This window comes from Rhinoraja longicauda, chromosome 1 (genome assembly GCF_053455715.1).
Source record: "Rhinoraja longicauda isolate Sanriku21f chromosome 1, sRhiLon1.1, whole genome shotgun sequence".
NCBI lineage: Eukaryota > Metazoa > Chordata > Chondrichthyes > Rajiformes > Arhynchobatidae > Rhinoraja > Rhinoraja longicauda.
In genome coordinates this window covers 122,236,116-122,260,279 of record NC_135953.1, presented here as the reverse complement: position 1 = coordinate 122,260,279, position 24,164 = coordinate 122,236,116, and the positions used below count along the sequence as shown (strand labels likewise).

At 43.2% G+C, this 24,164-nt stretch overlaps 1 long non-coding RNA gene across 1 annotated transcript in view; it reads right to left on the bottom strand.

Moving 5' to 3' along the window:
* Positions 1-22,294, bottom strand: part of LOC144600556 (uncharacterized) — a 44,796-nt gene extending 22,502 nt beyond the window's left edge. Inside the window, exons 1-4 of the long non-coding RNA XR_013548154.1 lie at positions 22,119-22,294; positions 20,722-20,869; positions 5,074-5,270; positions 1,462-1,576 (exon numbers count right to left, since the gene is read on the bottom strand). This is a non-coding gene — a long non-coding RNA (uncharacterized LOC144600556). The remainder of the gene's footprint in view (positions 1-1,461; positions 1,577-5,073; positions 5,271-20,721; positions 20,870-22,118) is intronic.
* Between the last annotated feature and the right edge of the window lie 1,870 nt (positions 22,295-24,164).

Below are 24,164 nucleotides of genomic sequence, written 5' to 3'. Positions count from 1 at the left end.
CAGGTGGTCCCAGGTGCATGGCCGGTGGTAGGCCGCAGCGGGAACGGAGACACGACACAGAAACAAAGGTCGTGTCTCCGTTCGGGAGAGAGAATTTTACAGTTCCCGTTCCCTCCCACCCCCTCCCCCCCACATAACATACAAACACTACACCATATTAAAACTACAATTCATACAAAAACAACAAAAAACACAAAAGACAGACGGACTGCAGGCAAGCCGCAGCTGCAACGGCAGCGCTGGCTCCTCCCCACTGGGACTCTTTCTGCATATGCTGCCTGACTTGCCAAGTTTTTCCAGCACATTTATTTCAGATTTCCAACACATGTAGTTTTGTTTCGCTTTCATTGCAGCTCTGACCTTCTTCTTTACACTTGTCCCTGCTTAATCATCTCCACAGATCAGGTCACTCCCTCTTGCTCACCCTGAACCCATTTAAGTTTGATGGTACTTTGGAAGGAAGAGGGAGTACAGGTCCTCAATGGGCTATGGCACAGCTCCTCGCCTGAGAACTGTTCGTAACCCAAACATTTCGCAAGGCAGAAATGTGACTAAACGGAGCATCCACATGATAGAGGCTGCCTGCAGCCCCCTGCAGTCTGCAAATCCACCCCCCCCAGGTCTCCTGAATGCCCCTTTGTATATATGGGCTATGCATAAGTCGGGAATTTGTAAGCTGGGGAGGGAGGACCTGTAATGATTGAGGAATAAAGGAATGTAGTACTTGTGATCCCAGAACCACTGGTATTGCTCTGAAGAAACAAGAGAGAGGAAATCAGCTTATAAAATTACTGGGCAGTGGAAGGAATGACAAGCTTCAGAGTTCATGCTCTGCTCTGCTGACATTTAATGAGGCATCAAGAAGGTGAATGAAGTTAAAGAATAAAAAAATGTGCTGTGGGAAATATCTTAATTATTTAATGCTGCTTTTGATTACTAGGCTGAGGAGGTGGAATGAAATATGTTTGCCACAAACTACTTCATATTAGAATTGAGGCCCATGGAAAGTATTGTACAATCGTGCTACTTCAGAGAATGAAGGCAGCAAACCACGAGACCAGAGCAAATCAGTTTCCCTGCAGCTATTGAACTAAAATCCTTGAAGCCATTCTGCAGAAATTCATTGAGTTATCTGTTTCGGCTAAGAATGCATCATACATTTGCTAACATTTGAAAGGAATAGTTTAACTGCAGAAGAATGCTTTACCCAAACAGTTGTTAGGTGTTCATATCAATTTTTGCAAAAGTTATTTAAGTCTCAAAATTTTCCCCATCTGTCCACCTGAAAGGAGAGAAAATGTGAACTAATTCTCATGTAATCTTGCACAAATTAAAACTTGCACAAAACTTCCATGAACAGATTTTAACAAATGAAAAGCCCGGGAAAAACTGTACTATTGATGAATAATTCCAGTGGTTGATACCTGCTCCTATAAATTAATTGGATCCAACCATTTGTACCTTTTATTGTTTAGTGATTTTCTCTTCCTATTTTTCTTCAAGGTCAGCACAGCAGTTCTGGGATCACAAGTAGTCCAATCCAAGACGAGGTACAGTGAAAAGCTTTTGTTGCGTGCTAAACATTCAGCGGAAAGAAAATACATGATTACAATCGAGCCATTCACAATGTACAGATACACGACAAGGGAATAAAGTTTAGTGCACGATAACGTTTAGTGCAATCTTGTCTCTTTGACTAGAGATTAATATAATTATCTTCATGTGAGGATAAAGTAGGGTTTGTGTTTAGCATTATAGACAATAGACAATAGACAATAGGTGCAGGAGTAGGCCATTCGGCCCTTCGAGCCAACACCACCATTCAATGTGATCATGGCTGATCATTCTCAATCAGTACCCCGTTCCTGCCTTCTCCCCATACGCCCTAACTCCGCTATCCTTAAGAGCTCTATCAAGCTCTCTCTTGAATGCATTCAGAGAATTGACCTCCACTGCCTTCTGAGGCAGAGAATTCCACAGATTTACAACTCTCTGCCTGAAAAAGTTTTTCCTCATCTCCGTTCTAAATGGCCTACCCCTTACTCTTAAACTGTGGCCCCTTGTTCTGGACTCCCCCAACATTGGGAACATGTTTCCTGCTTCTAATGTGTCCAACCCATTAACAATCTTATATGTTTCGATAAGATCCCCTCTCATCCTTCTAAATTCCAGTGTATACAAGCCTAGCCGCTCCAGTCTTTCAACATATGACAGTCCCGCCATTCCGGGAATTAACCTAGTAAACCTACGCTGCACGCCATTAGAAACAACTTCAACATTATAAATAAAAATACTCAGTCAAATGGGTCAAATGTTTATCTCGATTTCCTGAGGCAGGATACTGAATGGCACCAATCACAATCATTACACTATCAAACAATCTCCTTCTAGGAAACGTATTAAGGAAGGACACTCTCCATCCTGGTTAGATTCCTTTGCTAAAATCTTAAATTCACAAATGAACTGTTATGGAACATCCTTGGACTGAAAAAGACACTAAGTGCTGGAGTCACTCAGAGGGTCGGGCTGAATCTCTGGGGAACATAGAGAGGTGACGTTTCCAGTCGGGACCCACCTTCTCAGAACTAGCAAGATTGCCCAAAACAATATCAATACACAGGCCTCAATTCTGACTTGAGGTAGGTAGCTTCTAGAAACTGTGTGCTGGACAGTTCCACAGCAGCCATCCTCATCACCTCAGACAAGTAATCAAAGGCAGCATCAAAAAACTTTTTCCACAGCTGTATGTATTCACATTTTTTGATTCTTTAACTTCATTCACCTTCTTGATGTCTCATTAAATGTTGGCAGAGCAGAGCATTAACTCTGAAACTTATCATTCTTTCCACTGCCTCACCTAGTTGTAAGCTGATTTTCTCTTTCCTTTTTCTTCAGAACTAACCCAGCCATTCTGGGATCACAAGTAGTTCTTTCCAAGATGAAGCTTTCCATTCTAGGACATCCCAGATGTCTTTTTTCTTTAGTAAATGTGGTTTTCCCCTTGCTGTCAGAGATAGCTCACTCCACCATGCCTCCTCTGTATCTTATAATAATAATAATAATAATATATTTATTTTATATAGCGCCTTAACACATGCACAAAGCGCTTTACAAATACAATTAACATAGAAACAAACAGACAAACAGACAAACTATCCTGACGGAAAAGCGGCGAATAATCAACGCCAGCGTCCTCTCACGTCAGGGTCCGGCAGTAGACATTAAAGAACACAAGACACACAGATACAATTTTTTACACAAAACAGCCATCACAGTGATTGCTCCAGGCATACCCTCACTGTGATGGAAGGCAAAGTCTTATCTCCTCCTTATAGCTCTACCCAGCTTCCCCCTCCTCCCAGAGAGAACATCTCTGATTTTATCACTTCTGGCTGCCTGCCCTCCACAGCCTCCAAACTTATCATCTCCCAGCCACACACACCCCGGTTCTACCTTCATCCCAAAATCCATAAGCAGAACTGCCCTGGCAGACCTATTGTTTCTGCCTGTTCCTGTTCCACTGAAATGATTTCCATGTACCTCGACTCCATCTTACCCCCCCTGGTCCAATCCCTCCCGACCTATGTCAATGCTTTAGGAGTCTGAAGAAGGGTCTTGACCCAAAACTTCACCTGTTCCTTTACTCCGGAGATGCTGCCTGACCTGCTGAGTTACTCCAGCATTTTGTGTCTAGCTTCAGATCAAGGATAGAGTTCCCCTGGTCCTCACCTTTCACTCCACCAGCCTCCACATCCATCACATCATTCTCCAACATTTCCGTCACCTCCAATGTGATCCCACCACCAGTCGCATCTTCCCATCTCCTCCGCTTTGGTCCTTCCACAGAGACCACTCCCACTGCAACCCCTTGATTCATTCATCTCTTCCCACCCAAACCACCCACTCTCCATTGCAATTACAGGAGATGTAAATTTTGTAATTTTAGGTAACTACCAGACCCCACCCCTTCTTTTTCCCCCTCTCTCTCTCTCTTGTGCTCCACCTGGACTCCAACTATTTCTCTCCCCCCCCCCCTCCCCTCTACCTACATTCCCTTGTTTAGCTTTACAATTCGCAACTCAATCCTTTCGTCTCGCACCTTCTGTCTTTTCATCTCTGGCCTTTGTCCAACTTTCTGCCTATCAACCCCCACCCCCACCCCCCCCCCCCCCCCCCCACCCCCCCGCCTGTATCCACCAATACTTGCCAGGCTTTGATCTGCCCCTCCTCTCTTCCAGCTTTTTTCTCATTCCACGCCCCCCCTCCCCCCCCCCCCCATTCACTGAAGGGCTGAACCCAAAACATCACCTATCCTTGTTCTCCAGAGATGCTGCCCGACTCGCTGAGTTACACCAGCACTTTGTGCATTTTTTGTAAACCAGCATCTGCAGTTCCTTGTTTCTATCCTTACACTGGACATTGTGATAAACTGCACCCATCACATAACATTAAAAGTAAGCGTTTTTTTTAGAGAAACCCACAGGGAATTAATTTACTTGCTCCACTGCTTTGTAGGATTCCCACGCTCCTCCCATTTCTATTGCAGAAGATGCCAAACATAAGCTTAGCTCAGCCACAACCCACGCCCCAGTAAATGGCTGCCCCTCTTCACCAGCATCTCCTCCCTTTTCATTTCCTCAGCTCAGTTCTGACTGAAACGTTTTAGCTCTGTCAAAACAATTGAAATGCATGTAAATGGGAAGCTGATGTTCCGAGCATGTGTAACAGCAGTTGAGTTTTATATAAAGATAATTGAAGTAGGTAGGAAGGTGTGAGTACAATTGATTGACTCCAGTGCCATCACTAACTGCAACTCTCACTGCAAGCAAAATCATTACAGAACGCTGACAAAAGCTCAGAAACAAAAACAAGGCACATTGCTTTAAAAATAGATTATTACACATATGGATTTTCAGATTGCCAGGCGGTTTATTCAGTTCATGATGTTGAGCACATTTATAAATGAACAACCCACTATTGTCCATGACTGCGGCAGGCTTCCCACTGAGAACAATGGCTCTTGCAAAACAGGCAACACATCACCAGATTGAACTACAATTAGCACTGACCCACCCTGCACAGTCTCTGCGGCTTGGGCAAAAACAAATACGGTCAGTTCTTCAATGCAACAACTCCATTACTGGGAGGAGTTGTGGTGGTTTTAGGGATGGGTGGGGCAGGAGTGCTGGTTACATGAGGAGAATAGGTCATACTTCTGCCAGCTCTCTTTCACGTTATTGTTCTGGAAGATGAGAAAACATCACGACACCCTGCAAAACAAAATGACAACATGCTAGAAATAAGAGATTGATTGATTGAAAGATACAGCATGGAAACAGGCCATTTGGCCTGCCAAGTTCATGCTGACCATCGATCACCTATTCACACTCATTCTGTTAACCCACTTTCCCATCCACTCCCTCCATATTAGGGGCAATTTACAAAGAGCAATGAACCTATCAGCACATCTCTAGGATGCGGGAGGCAACCCATGCAGTCACAGGGGGAACATGCAAACTCCACACAGTCAGCACCCGATGTCAGGATCGAACCCAAGTCTCTGGCGCTGTGAGGCAGCAACCCTACCAGCTGCACCACTGTACTCTGATAGTCATGGTGGCTGAGAAACCTCAATGGAGTTGCCCCAGCAGTCCTGCCCTTTTAATAGAGGGAAGACTCTTCCATGGAACTCCACCCAAGACAATAATGTCTTCATTGTTCCAGTCCTGGTGCCTATCACAATTAAATGCTCTCTTGACAATCAATTCTTTAAAATGCTGGTGTTTGGAAAATGCTCTCTCTTCCAGTGTCCGGCGAAGTCCTGAAATTGCTGCTTATAGTGCCTACAGCTCTGTGCTGCAGCATGATAAATGCAAAGGGCAGAGTTAGACCTGTTAACAGAACATCCTTTATTGAAGGCAAAACCTCCCAGTCATTTAGCAATGCCCGATACAACAACGTGTAAAGGTGAGGCCTCAGAGTGTCCTCAGTTTAATGGAAGCTGAGCCAGAAGACTTTACACTTTAGACATACAGCACGGAAACAGGCCAAAGAAGAAAAGGAATAGGTGACGTTTCGGGTTGAGACCGTTCTTCAGACCCGAAATGTCACCAAAACCTTTTCTCCAGAGATGCTGCCTGAGCCACTGAGTTACTCCATCCTTTTGTGTCTGTCTTCAGATGAAACCAGCATCAGCAGCTCCTCCCTACACAGCAACAGGCCCTTCAGCCCACCAGGTTGGCACTGACCAGCGATCACTCCGTACTAGCACTATCCTACATTCGAGGGACAAGTTACAATTTTACCAAAGCCAATTAATCTACAAACCTACACTTCTTTGGACTGTGGGAGGAAACTGGAGCAACCGGGAAAACCCACGCGGTAACGAGTGAGAACGAGTAAACTCCATACTGCCAGCACCCTTAGTCAGGATCGAACCCGGTTCTCTGGCGCTGTAAGGCTGCAACTCTACCGTTGTGCCACCATGCCACTGTAGAAGAGTTGACCTGAATTTCCTGCCCAGGTCAGGTGCATGGCACTTGCCCAGGACAAGAGCCGCAGGTGAGATTGTGCTGGAGTTGTGCACTTAGATCAGAATGGAGGGAGAGTGCAAGTAGATGCAGACCATTGTCTGGGTAGAGAATGCAGAGTTACCGGCATCTCTTTCACTTGTCGATCCCCTTACATCTCAGCATATGCTCAGACTGGCGTGGTCAGGGCTGACTATCAACGGGATACAGTCGAATAGGGAGACTAGTGTTTTCGTGCACTAAACCCTGCAGTTCGTGCTGGGCTGTATTAATCTTCAGTGTAAAAAGGAAAATAATACTTCTATAAATATAACTTTGAAAATAGAAATGTCCATAGAGGGAATTGATGACCTTGGTGCGGTGTTTGGATGGCATGATATGTATTCAGTCCAACAACATGAAATAACTCAATTAAGTGTACAGGCTCCCACCTAGATACAGAATAAAAATACATTATCCTACGTCAAAATAGCTCTCACATCTCATAGCCTCTTCTCTCAGTCTTGATTACATCAACACAACCCACTCTCCATTTTAATACGCGTTACAGAGAATGGAAGGACAAAACCAAAGTATATCTTACTTTCCTATCAAGGCAGCCAAGGTTGACAACTTCACAATGTGCCCATCCGGAGCAAGATACTGATTTGGGAATTAATATTTTCTATTCACAAAGCAGACCAAGCTGTATACAATTCTCAAAAGAAAAATACTTCTTTCTGTATTAAAATGAAGGCACCAGGATGTTCTGGTTACCATGGACGTAACCCACCCGTCACCACTTCCCCACATCCTCTCGACTCAAGAGCTTTTACATCTTTTTGTGATTTAGAACTGCTCTCAAATGACTTAGATTTCTCCCTTTGTCTTTCGTCTGAGTTGAGCAAAATAATGTGGAGACAGCGATAAAAAAACACTGGGGTTTTTAATGTGTTCGTACAAACAAAAGCTGGGCAGCTGATAGTGTCGTGAGCCTACGTCAAGTTATCAGCAGAGCTGTGCATAAACTAGGACATGTGCACTACCCCCTATTCCCCTGCTGTTATTTTTAACCAATTTCCTATGGAGACTGATTGCTTCGAATAACCGCATTACACTTCCCTGAACAATAGATGCCTGTCCTTTATAAACAGGAAATATAGTCAAAACAAAAATGCAAGACAGTGCTGGCCGTGTCGTTCCTTGTTACACTGGCCCCTTTGTTCTGCTTCAGGAGAAGGTTCATTGTTTGCTTTTTAATTTGTGCTGTGGTGCAGACGCCTACAATGTGGTTTGGATGGGCGGGTCCCATTCAGACTATGGCATCCTTGGCAAGTTTGTTCAACACTTGTATGGTGGCAATAAAAAGGAAAGTACTCCGATTTCCCCTCCCTCCTCATTCCAATGACCAATGGTTCAGTAGTTTTTTCAGCACAAAACAGTGTTTATTGAAATTGTCCCCAGGCCCAGTCCTTCAATATAATACAAATATGCGCATTTTTAATCACTTGCCCAATTAGAAGGCCCTGACGTCCTCAGATAGTAAAATAAATAAAGAAACTTTTAATCATTTTCGAACAATATCACCGTCATGTTAGACATTTTTAAACAGCAATTTTTAAAAATTTGTCAGGAAGGTTACGTTTCTGTCCAACCCAGTGGTATGAATATTGATTTCTCTAACTTCAAGTAACTACTGCATTCCCTCTCTTTCCATCCCTTCCACACCCAAGTCGCACCAGCTTCTTGTTCTCACCTAGCAGGCAACTAACAAGGGAACTGTTTTCACCGTCTATATCTTATGTTTCCCTTTCCCCTGACTCTCAGTCAGTCTCAGCCTGCATCCCGAAAAGTCACCCATTCCTTCTCTCCAGAGATGCTGCCTGTCCCACTGAGTTACTCCAGCATTTTATGTCTATCTCCAATTTTCCTGAGTTGGTTGTGCCGGGCCTTACTTAAGTGCATTAGAAATATAAGTAGCAGTGCACTACCTGGTCATGTAGCTTGTTCTGCCATTCAATAAGAGCAGTGAAAGCCAATCCCACTGTCCTCTTTTTACGTCTAAAGATTTAGCAGAACATACTTAACAATTAAGCCTCCACTGCCTGCTGAAATAGAGAATTCCAAAGATTTACAAAATTGACATAAAGAAATATTCAAAATTTACATACATAAATATTTCCTTATCTCAGTTCCAAATCGCCGAATTCTTATACTGAGCCTGTACCCCTAGTTATAGATTCTTTGGCAAATGAAATGTCATCTCTGTAGGTGCTCTATCAATCTCTTTCCTTATTCCGGTTGAAACTGAGGAGCTAGGCGTCTCTGGATGAAGTTACAACATAATGGCGAATTAAGATCACATACAGTCTAGGATATAGAAATCATGCTCATTCCCCGAAGATCTGCCCTGCAATACAACCCCACCATGCTCATGCAGGAGTGAAGTATCTGAAGATCTGCCTAGATCTGTGGAATAGTTGCAGAGGATATTTTTTATAACAGAAAACACATTTAGTGTCAATTAGCAGGCCGAGGCCTACTGGATCGCTCAGTTGCTAACTCCCCTTTAACTCCCCTTCCCATTGTGACTTTTCTTTCCTGGACCTCCTCATTTGTCAGAGAGAGGCCACATGCAAACTGGAGGAACAGCACCTCATAATTCCGTTTGCGTAGCTACAGCCCAACGGTTTGGCCATTGAATGCTGAATTTAGGTAATAACCACCTCACCCTCCTTTTTCCCTCCTCTCTCCCCTATGCCCCACCTGGATGCACACCCATTTGTCAGACTACTCCCTGTCCCTTTCCTGTCATCCCCTTCCACCTACATCCCTTCGTCTGGCCTCACTATTTATTCCTCTTCTCTCCTTATCTTAAAGCCATTTTTCTTCTTTTCAACCCTGGGCTTTGCCCACCAATCTGCCAATGAACCCCCCCCCCCTCCCTCCCCCCATATATATCCACTTATCAGTTGTCATGCCTTGTTCTGCCCCCACCTCTTTTCTCAGCTTTCTCCCCCCCCCCCACTACAATTAATCTTCTATAACTGTTAACATCATAAATCTTTTTTGCACCCTTTCCAGTTTAAAGTGTGACCAGAACCATGTATCATACTCCAAATGTGGCCTTACCAATTTCTTACACTGCTGTAACATGACATCCCCACTCCTGCATTCAATACCCTGACTGATGAAAGTAAATGAGCCAAACGCCTTCTTCACCACCCTGTCTACTTGTGTCGCCATATTCATGGAACATTGTACCTGCATCCCTACGTTTCTCTTTAGGGGCAGCACAGTGACGTAGCAGTAGAACTGCTGTCTTACAGCACCAGAGACCCGGGTTCGATCCAGACTACCGGTGCTATCTGTACAGAGTTTGTACGTTCTCCCTGTGACCGTGTGTTCTCTCCAGGTGCTCTGGTTTCCTCCTACACTCCAAAGACGTGGAGGTTTGCAAGTTAATTGGCGGATTGCAAGTTAATTGGCTTCAGTAAAACTGTAAATTGTCCCCAGTGCGTTGGATAATGTTAGTGTACGGGGATCGTTGGTTGGCGTGGTCTCGGTGAGCTGAAGGGTCTGTTTCTACGCTGTATCTCCTAAAGTCTAAAGTCTAAAAGTCTAAAAAATAATTGTTCTACAAAACTTCCCAGACCCCTGCCACTTAATGTGTAAGTGCTGCCCTGCATTGTCTTACCAAAATGCAACACCTCGCATTTGTGAGAGGTAGTCTGACCACAGAGTATTTCCTCAGTCCAATGCTCTCACTTCTCAGGTACCATGTGGAGTGAATCACATTGATTGGAGACTGGATTTTGTGATCTCAGGAGCCGGCTAATATTGATCATCCACTGAGTACTTCTCACTGAATATACTGTCGTTGTAAATGCTTCAGTCTTGTCTTTAGCACACCCATACTGGAACATGCCATTGCTGAAATTGTTCATGGGATCACAGAATTGTCCAGCGTAGAAACAAGCCCTTCATCTCACCCTGTACATGCTGTCCATTATGCTCATCCACACTAATCCCATTTGCCTGCATTAGACTCGTATCCCTCTGTACCTTTCCTATCCAAGTACCTGTCAAAAGCCTTTTAAACATTGTGGTTTGTATGCCCCACCATCTCCTCAGGCAGCTTGTTCCAGATATTTAACACCTTTGATGTGAAAAATGTAACCCTCACATCTCCTTTCAATTCACCCTTTTCACCTGCAATCTGTGCCCTTTAGTTCCAGACTCCCCTGTCTTGGGAAACAGATTTTTAACCTTATAAACTGCATTTAGGTCACCCTTTCTTCCCCATTAGCATCCTTCTTGAAGCTTCTTCACCCTGTTAGAAACGTTATTTTCCACCACCATGACTGGATGTGGTAGGATTGCAGTTCAGTAAGTTGGTCATGAGGTCCCATGGCTCTCACTATTGAATGCTGTTGTCTTGCGTTGCTCCTTCACCAGGCTGGCAGCTCATTGTATGTCGGATGGAACGGCAGATGCTGGTTTATACCGGATAGACACAAAATGCTGGAGTAACTCAGCGGGTCAGGCAGCATCTCTGCAGTGAAGGAGTAGGTGATGTTTCGTACCTCATTATCTTTGTGTATCGCAGTGCGGCTCCCATATGCCCCTCCACACACCTCACTGACCCAGCGCTGTTGCCCTGGCATGACAGTAATGATGGAGAGAGGGATGTGCTGGGCCATGAGGTTACAGACTGTGGTGATGAGCATTTCCTTTGCTGTTAATGATCCAGAATGCTTTGTAGATGCGAGTCTGACATTTTCTAGCCCCTTATCTCCTTTATCTCATTGACACAACTGTTTTACGAGCCAATTGTCTATAATATGAGGTTTCTCAGGAATGCAACATTCATGTTGTGGCAGAACTACGTGTTTAGTGTGTACTCTGTGAACTTGATGTGAGTAACGAATTCCATTGCATCCTTGTGCATATGACAATAAACTAAACTGAATCTGAACCTGAAACACAGAATATACTGCCGGAGGAAGTCTGTGGGTTAGGCTGCATCTGTGCAGGGAAATGGACAGACGACGTTTCAGATCAGGATTCTTCTTCAATATTCCACACATGCTGCCTGACCGCTGAATTCCTCCAGTGGTTTGTTTTTTGCTTAAGATTCTAGCATCTGTAATCATATCATATCATATCATATCATATATATACAGCGCGGAAACAGGCCTTTTCGGCCCACCAAGTCCGTGCCGCCCAACGATCCCCGTACATTAACACTATCCTACACACACTAGGGACAATTTTTTACATTTACCCAGTCAAATTAACCTACATACCCGTACGTCTTTGGAGTGTGGGAGGAAACCGAAGATCTCGGAAAAAACCCACGCAGGTCACGGGGAGAACGTACAAACTCCTTACAGTACAGCACCCGTAGTCAGGATTGAACCTGAGTCTCCGGCGCTGCATTCGCTGTAAAGCAGCAACTCTACCGCTGCCACCGTGCCGCAATCTGAAGCAATTGATTCTCAGGGTGGAGGGAAGTTCAGTCTAGTTTGGATACTGTTTAATATAAAATAATGACCTGGACAAAGATATAACGGCAAAAAGCTGCAGATACATAAGCAGATAACTGCAGAGTTTGGAATTGAAAAATGTTACATGCTGGCAGGAAGAATGAGAAGTGCCAATATATAGAGATTGGCACAACATTGAACAGAGCTCAGAGCTTGGGAGTACATGCATATTGTACATGTCTTCGAAGGAGGCAAACTATCAAGGTTGTTCCAAGTAACTGGGAATCTTGGCTGTACAAATGTATTGTGTTGTCACCATCTTACATTTGTTTCATGAAATCACACAACCAATGATATTAACCATTATGTCCACAACGGACACAATCTCAGTGTCAGCCAGTGTCAGGCAAGGTAGAGTCATCACCCCAACCCTTGATCTGGTTACATAGAATCATAGAAAATAGGTGCAGGAGTAGGCCATTTGGCCCTTCGAGCCAGCACCGCCATTCAATATGATCATGGCTGATCATCCAAAATCAGTCCCCCGTTCCTGCTATTTCCTGCTATTTCCCCCATATCCCTTGATTCCGTTAGCCCCAAGAGCTAAATCTAACTCTTTCTTGAAAACATCCAGTGAATGGGCCTCTACTGCCTTCTGTGGCAGAGAATTCCACAGATTCACTACTCTCTGGGTGAAAATGTTTTTCCTCATCTCAGTCCTAAATGGTCTACCCCTTATTCTTAGGGCCCTGTACAATTGCAGCAGGACCTCCTTGCTCCTGAACTCAAATCCTTTCGCAATAAAGGCCAACGTGCCATTTGCTTTCTTCTCTGCCTGCTGTACCTGCATGCTTACTTTCAAGGAATAATGTACAAGCACACCCAGGTCTCGTTGCACATCCCCTTTTCCTAATCTGACACCATTCAGATAATTAATTCACCTAGTATTACTGATTATTGATTTATTGTATTATTGATTATTACATATTTATTTGGTGTGTTATTGGATTAATGGACCTATAAAGTTGCAGCGAGTAAAGATTTATTTGTAATCCAAACCTGTCCTATCCATGTACCTGTGTAAGAAGGAACTGCAGATGCTGGTTTAAACAGAAGATAGACACAAAAAGCTGGAGTAACTCAGCAGGACAGGCAGCATCTCTGGAGAGAAGGAATGGGTGACGTTTTGGGTCCTGAAACATCACCCATTCCTTCTCTCCAGAGATGCTGCCTGTCCCGCTGAGTTACTCCAGCTTTTTGTGTCTATCCATGTACCTGTCTAACAATAGAGAGTAGAAAATAGACAATAGACAATAGGCACAGGAGTGGGCCATTCGGCCCTTCGAGCCAGCACCGCCATTCACGGTGATCATGGCTGATCATCCACAATCAGTACCCTATTCCGGCCTTCTCCCCATATCCCTTGACTCTGCTGTCTTTAAGAGCTCTATCTAACTCTCTCTTGAAAGCATCCAGAGAATTGGCCTCCACTGCCTTCTGAGGCAGAGAATTCCACAGATTCACAACTCTCTGAGTGAAAACGTTTTTCGTCATCTCTGTTTTAAATGGCCTACCCCTTCTCCTTAAACTGTGGCCCCTGGTTCTGGACTCCCCCAACATCGGGAACATATTTTCTGCCTCTAGGGTGTCCAATCCCTTAATAATCTTATATGTTTCAATAAGATCCCCTCTCATCCTTCTAAATTCCAGTGTATACAGGACCCATTCTTTCAACATATGACAGTCCAACCATCCCAGGAATTAACCTTGTGAACCTACGCTGCACTCCCTCAATAGCAAGAATGTCCTTCCTCAAATTTGGAGACAAAAACTGCACACAATACTCCAGGTCGGGTCTCACCAGGGCCCTGTACAACTGCTGAAGGACCTCTGGTCCTATACTCAACTCCTCTTGTTATGAAGGCCAACATGCTATTAGCTTTCTTCACTGCCTGCTGTTCCTGCATGCTTACTTTCAGTGACTGATGTACAAGGACACCCATATCTCATTGTACTTCCCCTTTTCCTAACTTGACACCATTCAGATAATAATCTGCTTTCCTGTTCTTACCACCAAAGTGGATAACCTCACACTTATCCACATTAAACTGCATCTGCCATGCATCTGCCCACTCACACAACCTGTCCAAGTCACCCTGCATCCTCATAGCATCCTCCTCACAGTTCACACTGCCACCCAGCTTTGTGTCATCTGCAAATTTGCTAATGTTACTTTTAATCCCTTCATCTAAATCATTATTGTAAATAGCTGCGGTCCTAACACTGAGCCTTGCATACCCCACGAGTCACTGCGTGCCATTTTGAAAGGGACCTGTTAATTCCTTGTGCCAACCAATTTTCTATCCATGTCAGTACCCTATCCCCAATACCACGTGTTCTAATTTTGCCCATTAATCTCCTATGCGGGATCTTATCAAAGGCTTTCTGAAAGTCCAGGTACACTACATCCACTGGCGCTCCCTTGTCCATTTTCCTTGTTACATCCTCAAAAAATTCCAGAGGATTAGTCAAGCATGATTTCCCCATCGTAATTCCATGCTGACTCGGACCGATCCTGTTACTGTTATGCAAATGTGCCGCTATTTCATCTTTTATAATTGACTCCAGCATCTTCCCCACCACCGATATCAGACTAACGTCTATAATTCCCTGTTTTCTCTCTCCCTCCTTTCTTAAAAAGTGGGAAAACACAGGAACTGATCCTGAATTCATAGAACAGCGGAAAATGATCACCAATGCGGCCACGATTTCTAGAGCCACCTTCTTAAGTACCCTGGGATGCAGACCATCAGGGCCTGGAGATTTATCAGCCTTCAGCCACATTGGCCTTATTCGCTATATCAAATTCCACGGAATAGGAGAAAGATATCCTATATCCCAGGAGACTGGCCAAGAGGATGAGAAGATAGTGTCCAAAAACAGGTAAATTATGAAACTATGGTTGACTTGAGCATTGTGGGCACATGGTAGAAATTATGTCCATGGCCTTTGGGAGGGTGCAAGATAGATTTACTGGATGGCATGGAAATCTTGCATAATTTACAGATATTGGAGAAACTATAGCGATTCTTAGAGCAGAGAATGTCAAGTGGAGATTTAATGGAGGTGATCAAAGCCATAAAAGATTTTGATATTATAAAAAAGTGACAATGTTCATAGTGGCAGAAGAGTTGGTAACCAGAGGAATCGCAATCCATATCAAATATCTCTGTTCTTCTGTTACTAATCCCTTAATCTCATCTCTCTAGTCCTCAGATGCCAAGGATCCAAACTTTAGAATTACCTTCAGAAACTTTCATCTATGTGCTTTTTTTCTCCTTTTAAAATGCATCCCTAGGACTCATGTGCTTTTATAGTCACGGGATATGCTGACAGATTTTGTTTGATAATGCTCCAGTGAAATGCTTTGGAATGTTTTGCTGGCTTTGCAGTGCTACATAAATACAAGTTGTTGTTGGCACAGATATAAAGCAATTGGCAAAAGGATCAGAAGCAACACGAGGAGAAATATTTCCACTTAACTTGAATGGGAATCCACTGCCAGAAAGGTGGTGAAAGACTTTTCAATGGCAACTTTCAGAAGGAAGTTAGAAAAATAATTGGGGATTTGACTTCATTGGTCAGATCTGTTATAAAGCTGACATACATACAACGGATTGAATGGCCTCTGTGATGTATCATAATACGATTCCATGCACACTTGGCAGATCACTACAGCTCACCATCTGCAGTTTGTTTTACACTCATCTAATTCTGTCACACAGGATGTTCTAGTAGTTAGTCACATCCAAAAGCAACATAAAGAATGTGTAGGAAGGAACGGCAGATGCTGATTTAGAAGATAGACACAAAAAGCTGGGGTAACTAAGCGGGTCAGAAGAAGAAGGGTCATCTATTCCTTTTCTCCAGAGATGCTGCCTGACCCGCTGAGTTACTCCAGCTTTTCGTGTCAATCTTCACTAACTTAAAGAAGTTCATTATGTTCATCTAAATGCAACTGATAAAGCACATCATTAACTCAGACTCAAAGGTATCACAAAAAGCTGGAGTAACTCAGCGGGTCAGGCAGCATCTCAGGAGAGAAGAAATGGGTGACGTTTCGGGTCGAGACCCTTCTTCAGAATCAGTAAGAAGAAGAGTCTCGACCCGAAACATCACCCATTCCTTGTAAGGTGGTCATTTCTATTACAATGGGAAGGGTGGAGTACAACAGTGCTGTCAACTTGGTCCTGGGAATCTAAAGTAGCAAGATTCGCCTGCCACTTTACACACAGCCCACCACGGCATTTTGCTGAATGTGAGGATTAAATGAGCAGTATACATCATACTGATAAGGAAACTCTGCACAATTTAGGTCTTTATATTTAATGGAGCAACTAGGCTTGTATACACTGGAATTTAGATGAGAGGAGATCTTATCGAAACGTATAAGATTATTAAGGGGTTGGACACGTTAGAGGCAGGAAACATGATCCCAATGTTGGGGGAGTCCAGAACAAGGGGCCACAGTTTAAGAATAAGGGGTAGGCCATTTAGAACTGAGATGAGGAAAAACCTTTTCAGCCAGAGAGTTGTGAATCTGTGGAATTCTCTGCCTCAGAAGGCAGTGGAGGCCAATTCTCTGAATGCATTCAAGAGAGAGCTGGATAGAGCTCTTAAGGATAGCGGAGTCAGGGGGTATGGGGAGAAGGCAGGAACGGGGTACTGATCGAGAATGATCAGCCATGATCACATTGAATGGCGGTGCTGGCTCGAAGGGCCGAATGGCCGAATGGCCGAATGGCCTCCTCCTGCACCTATTGTCTATTGTCTAAAACATTGACCATTTCTCTTCCCGCAGATGCTGCTTGACCTCCTGAGTTTTTAGAGCATTTAAAAAAATATGAGAGATCCAGCACGTGCAGTCTTTTTGATTGCACAACTTATTTTCCTTCTCTTCCCTTCTTCAATGAGGAAGGGAGGAAGGGAGGAAGGAAGGAAGGGAAGGAAACACCTTCACACAAATGAAGGTGTTGACTCCCTGCTGTGCTGCTTCCAAAGTCATGATTATTCATGAGAGACACAAGGAACTGCAGATGCTGGAATCTTGAGCAAAGCACTAAGTGCTGGAGTAACTCAGCAGGTCAGGCAGCATCTGTGGAAGAAATAGACAGGTGCCTTTTTGGGTCAGACTGATTGCAGTGGGGGTAGAAAGTTGGAAAAGAGGTGGGGTGGGACAGAGCCTGGCAAGTGATAGGTGGATACAGGTGAGGGAGATTGGAATGGCAGATGGGTGGAGCAGGTGACAAAGGAGACAAAAGCATCACAGAGAGAGAGGAGGATGAAATGTAAAGCCAGCGGGAGAGATATAGGTGGAAAGGGACAGGGGGCCTAGATTGTGAATACCATTTAAACTGCAGGACCTTTACATCCAAGGCAGATAATGTTTAATGTTCTCACTTGCAACCAACACAAACGCCGCCTCCAGAATTATTCCATCCCCAAGTCCACTTGATACCAGAGTGTAGTACAGTCCTGACCGAAACCGGATGACCCAACGCTGTTGGAATCCAGAGCTTCCTCGATTCCTGGGCCTCAGTCGCTGACTGGATAAACCTGTCGAGCCACTGGGACAACATTTGGCACAACTCAGAAATTAGGTTTCACTGTGCACAGAATAAAACAGCCCAGAGGTCAAACAAATTAAAAACAGAGGGTACTCCACAAAAATGAGATGGGAATTGCAAAGAAAGTTTATTGCAGAGCTGGGCGACGTGACCTTTATGACAGAATGCTTCTGCAAGCAATGGCTGGTCTGTTGCTGGGTCTTCCCAAGGCACTTGTTGCAGCCAGAGTGTTTTGAAGTAATTCATTGTTTGCTAATGCCTGGGGTCATTTCAGAGCGTGGTGTAGGCTACATAAATGTTTGCAATTCTTATTTATGTTAGCTCTGAACTCTGGTAAAGTAGTCACCTCCGCAGCTGTGGAATGCTGGGGCTCATTCACGACTTTTAACCTTCCATGTTCAATTGGTTTTTGTGCTAACCTTTCACAAACATTTCTAATTACAGTTTTAAGTTAGGAAAGCTCAAGGGTAAAGATGATTAATCTGTCAGCTATTTCTCCCTGTGTTACATCAGACTTTAGAACAAGCCACTGTTTGTGAAGTTTCTGTATAAAGGTAAACATTTGTAAAGTACAGTGCAGCACCCTGTCTCACAGCTATCATTCCCTTCATTGACACTTGATCATTCTCACCCCCAGACATATCAGGATACACCCTATTCTGGCTTTAAGTAGTTTTGATTGAGGTTAAGTTATATATTCAATTTCAAGTGAGAATGAATGTTTGCTATGTAGAACTTTTGCCAATTTGGAAGGGCGGCTCAGTGGTACAGCTGGTAGAACTGCAGCCTCACAGCGCCAGTGACCCGGGTTTGAATCTGACCTTGTGTGCTGTCTGTGTGGAGTTTGCACGTTTTCACTGTGACTACGTGGTTTCTTCCGGGTGCTTTGGGTTCCTCCCACATCCTAAAGACATATGGATTTGTAGGTTAATTGGACTCTATAAAATTGGTTCTAGGTTGACTTGGCCTGGGCTTGGTGGAGCAAAGGGCCTATTTCCATGCTGTATCTTTCAATCAAGTCCTACGGAAGCAAATGATGGAAGGAATGTAATTGTTGTCCAATAAGCCTTGTACATGGTCACACTGCTGCCTGCTTAGAAAACGAATGACAGAAGCAAACATTGCTAACTATTGAGGAGTAAAAAATCAAAATGTTGGAGGAGCTCAGCAGGCCAGGCAGCATTTGTGGAAGGAAATGGACAGACAACGTTTTATGCCAGAACTCCTCTCGCCATCTGAATCCACCTATCACTCACCAGTTTTTGCCTCACCCTTTCCCCTCACTTCTTATTACCGACCCAAATATCCATAAAGGACGGTACTAACATTCATCAGGAAAACTCTCCGCTGTCACTTGGTGAGGTATCGTACAGCAGCCAATGCTTGTTATTTAATTGATTGCTGTGTAATTGCCCCAGAGCCACTCAATCTCCTTCAGAAGAGGAGAGGAGAAAACAATTTCCTCACAAATTAATGTACTTTCTGTTGTCCAACCTTGGGGTATCATTAAATAATTCAGATAGTCGATCCTATTTCTGTAAAGGACTTTTAAAATACCTTCCTCACACAAGAATATTTCGAAATAACATAGACTTTGTGCCTTTCTTAAAATGCAAAATTATTATCTGCAAAATTTTGTACTGGAACCAGTTCTACTGCAAGAAAAACCTGAGGAAAGTCCCCCAAGATTCACATATATTACACTCTGTAGATTTCTGGAAAGTACATTGTTTCTGAGATTTTGACATATTAAAGAAATGCGTCATCACTGGAGGATTTGATTGAATGCTGCACATGAATTACTTTCATCTGGCAAAGGAGCCAGAGAGTGCTGTAGACATCACCTGCTCCACTCCTGGAGCAATTGTGGCATCAGCCCCTCAGTGAAAGATATTGATCACATTATTTCATCCTAACAACACCTCTGCAGCAAAAGCATGGAAATCAGGCAGGGATACCAAGCCACAAGCAATCTGCTGGAAGGAACTCAATGGGTCGAGCACCATTTGTGGGAGGGGAGAGGAATAGTCGATGTTTAAGGTCAGAACGGAGAGTGGAGAGGGGAGACATCCTGTATAAAGAGGAGAGGGGAGGTAATGAGATAGAGGCGAGTGGTGTACTGAGGAAGGGTGGAAAACGATGGACAGATGGTCAAGTCAAGACGAGTTTATTGTCATATGCAGAAGTGTGCAGAGGGTGGGTATAATGAAGAATCTTGCCTGCAGCTGTCTCCCACCCACATAGACAAAGACACAAACACCAAAATTATACTTGAATTACACGCAATTTTTTTTTAAAGACTGCAAAAACTACCCAAGCCATTAGTGCAAAACACAATTAGAAATGCAAGGTGGTTAATCTGTGGAATTCTTTGTCACAGAAGGCTGTGGAGGCCAAGTCAATCGGTATTTTTAAGGCACAGATAGATAGATTCTTGATGTACGGGTGCCAGGGGTTATGGGGAGAAGGCAGGAGAATGGGGTTAGGAGAGAGAGATAGATCAGCCATGATTGAAAGGCAGAGCAGACGATGGGCCAAATGGCCTAATTCTGCTCCTATCACTTATGACCTTTATGACCTGAAAAGAACAAATCAATGGTAGTGCAACAGGTGGTCCTCAACATTCCTTCCCCAGGCCAGGCGGGGGGAGGGGGAGGGGGAGGGGTAGCGTTGGGAGATAGAGGCAGGTGGATGATAGATGGAGGCAGTCTAAAGAAGATGGTAGTGGAGCCAGGTAGGGGAAGGGGAGGTTGAAGATGCAGACAACTGTTCGCTACTGTATTGTCCAGTGTTTTGGGCACTGTGAGGTGGAACCTTTCAGATGGTGATTCAATCATGGAAAATAAACTTTATCTCCTTAGTCTGGATTTTTTATATCTCATCCCTACTATTTTATTTATTATATTTATTTTGTTCTTGGTTTATATATATATATATATATCAAACATTGCCCAGCCATCTTTGATGATTATAAGCTTTTTAATGCAAAGTCATGCCTTATACATTATACTGGATAAGTAAGGATCCCAGATCAGACCTCACCAGCCAGATACTGCTGAACCAAGAAGTTTCACTGCATGCCAGTTAGATTCCTACCTTCTTCCCAAAAATGTTGTGACACAAATCCTGCTCGAGCAAATTGATAATAGTCTCTTTCTGGATGCTAGCTCTCTCTCCCGCTTCCCAGTAAGGTTCATGCATTGAGAGAGAAGCAGAGTAAGGTCAAAGCGAAAAGTAGGATTTCCTAGAGTGAAATTAGGGTGGCGACAGAGAAGGAAATAAAGATTTAGTTAAGAGTGTGAAAGATTAGTACACCGAATGAAAAGTAACAACGTAAAGCAAAAGAAGTAATGAAAAATGCTAAATTTTAAAACTCTCCGAGGATGATTTACTAGCAGGAATGAAACTCCACGTTCAATATTGGCTTTTTAGACCAGCATTTCAGTCATGTAAGTCTCATGGTTAATTGGTCATTATACTGTAAGCTTTCAGTCCTAATTTTCTATGTTGATTATTATTTATTTTGAAAATGCTGCAATTTCTTGAAGTTCCTATATATATACATCAATGTACATCATTGTCCAGCCATCTTTGACAATTAGCAACTCAAGGACTATGTCTTTATTGCTACAAATTTATCTGGACGATTTCCATATTGATAAGTATTAAAGTCACAGTAAAATTCTCAGTAAATAATCCGCACATGTTTATACTCAAAAAAGCATATTGCTTTTCTGATCAACACCACACACTTAAATTTTACCTCATTTGTTACTCACCCACTTTTAATACCCATTTTATTGCAAAATACCCCACAGTCATTCAGCAGGTCAGGCAGCATCTCTGGAAGACATGGATAGGTGACATTTCGAGTCGGGACTCTTCTCCTGACACGTAACATCGCCTATTCATATCTACCATAGAATAGAGGACATTAAACAGTACATCGGCCCATGATATCTGTGCTGATCTTGATGCCAAGAGCAACTCTTATCTGCAATTAATCCAGAGATGCTGCCTGACCCATTAAATTACTCCAGCACTTCATGTTACATTTTGTAAACCAGCATCTGCAGTTCCTTTAGTCTCTATCCAATATATCCTTGTTGATATAAGCTCCATTAATATTGTAAACCTTATAGCGATCGCCAGAGCATTGAACGTCAAAAATCTAATTAAATTCCTGTAATATACTGACAATATATCGACAATATATAAATAAACGATTGGTTCTAATAAATATCGCTCCAATAGTATAAATTATTGTTGGACACATCACAATTGTAAAAGGTGCCATTATTATTAAAATAACAGATTTATGTTTTAAATAATTGCACGATATATTTTCATTTGTGGAGCATCAATAGTTATTAATAATTAAAATTTAGTAATAACTTCCATTTATATTGCCTCAGTAAAATATTTATCATTCGCTTCAATATTACACGTTCACATAAATAAGAAATGTGAACAGATTTCAGAGTGTTGCATACCGTTATCTCCACAATTCACTTTGGCAGATTAAAATGCATTAAAATTGTTTGTCTTTCTTCTGTAATAAAATCCTTGCTTGACTGCACTTTTCTCTTGTTTGGGGAATTGCTTGGCATGGGCTGGGCAGGGGGAACATTCCCACTCTGGTATAGTTGGCTGCCTTCACCCACCGGCTCCCGCACAGCACCTGGCAGCTGGCTGGGAGCATCACTGACAATGACTGTAGATGCGTGACACCAAGCAAAGCTTCTTAGGGAGAGAGTGTAAGGCATGCAAAACAAAATGGTAATACATTTATTACAAGCCGAGATACTTCCCTGAACAGTAATGTGTCATTAAAAAAAACACATTAGCCAGTGATTTGAACACCAGTGTCCTGCCCACCTTCACCATGTTAATTAGCTGCATTTTACACAGACACAACCGGTTTGAACACCAGTTCAACAGTGAAGGTAGGCAGGACTGCCATTCTCCAATTCAATTCATTCTTAAAAATTGTTTGGTGACTGTTTTGCCACTGGTTTAATATAGCCCACCCATAACTGCACCAAGATAGAGATTACTTTCTATTATATTTTCCAAGATTCAGGGCATACTCCTGGATTGGAGCCACACCAACCTCTCTCTCTGCATAGCGACCTTCACGTGTTCCTGAGTGAGAATAGATCAACATCGGGAGCAGTTGGAATATTAATCGCCTACGTAAAGAGGAAAAGAAGCATTTCCATCTCTCTGGTGCCTCATCGCTTCCTCTGGGCGTCACAGAGAACAGCTTAATGAGGAGTATAAGAAAATAACTGCAGATGCTGGTACAAATCGATTTATTCACAAAATGCTGGAGTAACTCAGCAGGTCAGGCAGCATCTCGGGAGAGAAGGAATGGGTGACGTTTCGGGTCGAGACCCTTCTTCAGACTGAAGAAGGGTCTCGACCCAAAACATCACCCATTCCTTCTCTCCCGAGATGCTGCCTGACCTGCTGAGTTACTCCAGCATTTTGTGAATAAAGCTTAATGAGGAGTGTGACTGGGCCACAGGCAAAAGTGAAGCTAATTTACACATAGCAGGTTCTGCTACCTTGATAAATAAACTATTTGCTTATTTCCGGTGGAGGGGGAAGCAACTTTGCTCAGGACATAGAACCTCACTACCCCCTCAAACTGAGCCACAAGATCTTCTGTAATTTTCAAAGCAAACAAACAGAGAATTTGTTCCAGATTTTAAACAAACATTTCCTATTAAAGAGTCAGCCGGATCAAGCCTCAAATTCTAGAGCGTGCCACAAACGTAAAGATTTGACTTAAGGAAGATTGTCAATGTTGAGCCAGCTAATGGTTAGACATTTTGCTGGATCATAACAGTCAAATAAAAAGAATCAGGGTTAATTTGAACCTTTGAACTTCTTCAACATTCAGAAGAATAAAATCAGGAATCCTCTGTGCGTATCTGTATCCTAAAGGGAAATGATGAACATATTTGACTTTCAATATTTACTCATGCAACCAACGACTCAAAGTGTAAGTGAACCATTTGCTGATTTACTCAGTTAACCAAGACAGGATGATTCGATCTATTCTGATTTAACCCATCTGAGCCAGAGGTACCAGTATGGATGGACACTACAATGTGACTGAATGCAGTGGCTTCAGGAGGGTAAAATATAATTTTTAACCATGTTGATCAAATTAGCAAATAACCTTTGAAGAATAGCACCTCATGCTATAGAATGCTGTAGAAAACATTTTAACAGGATGCATCGCAGCTTGGTTTGGGAACAGCGTCATGCAAGACCGCAAGAAATTGCAGCAAATTGTGTTGAATGAAGAAGAGACTCGGCCCAAAACATGGTCTGTCTATTTCCCTCTCCAGATACTGAATTCCTCCAGCTGGCTATCTATTGCTCAAGATTCCAGCATCTGCAGTCTCCCATGTCTCAATCAAAGTCAGAGAGTGGTGAAGGTGTGGAATTCTCTGCCTCAGAAGGCAGTGGAGGCCAGTTCGTTGGATGCTTTCAAGAGAGAGCTGGATAGAGCTCTTAAGGATAGC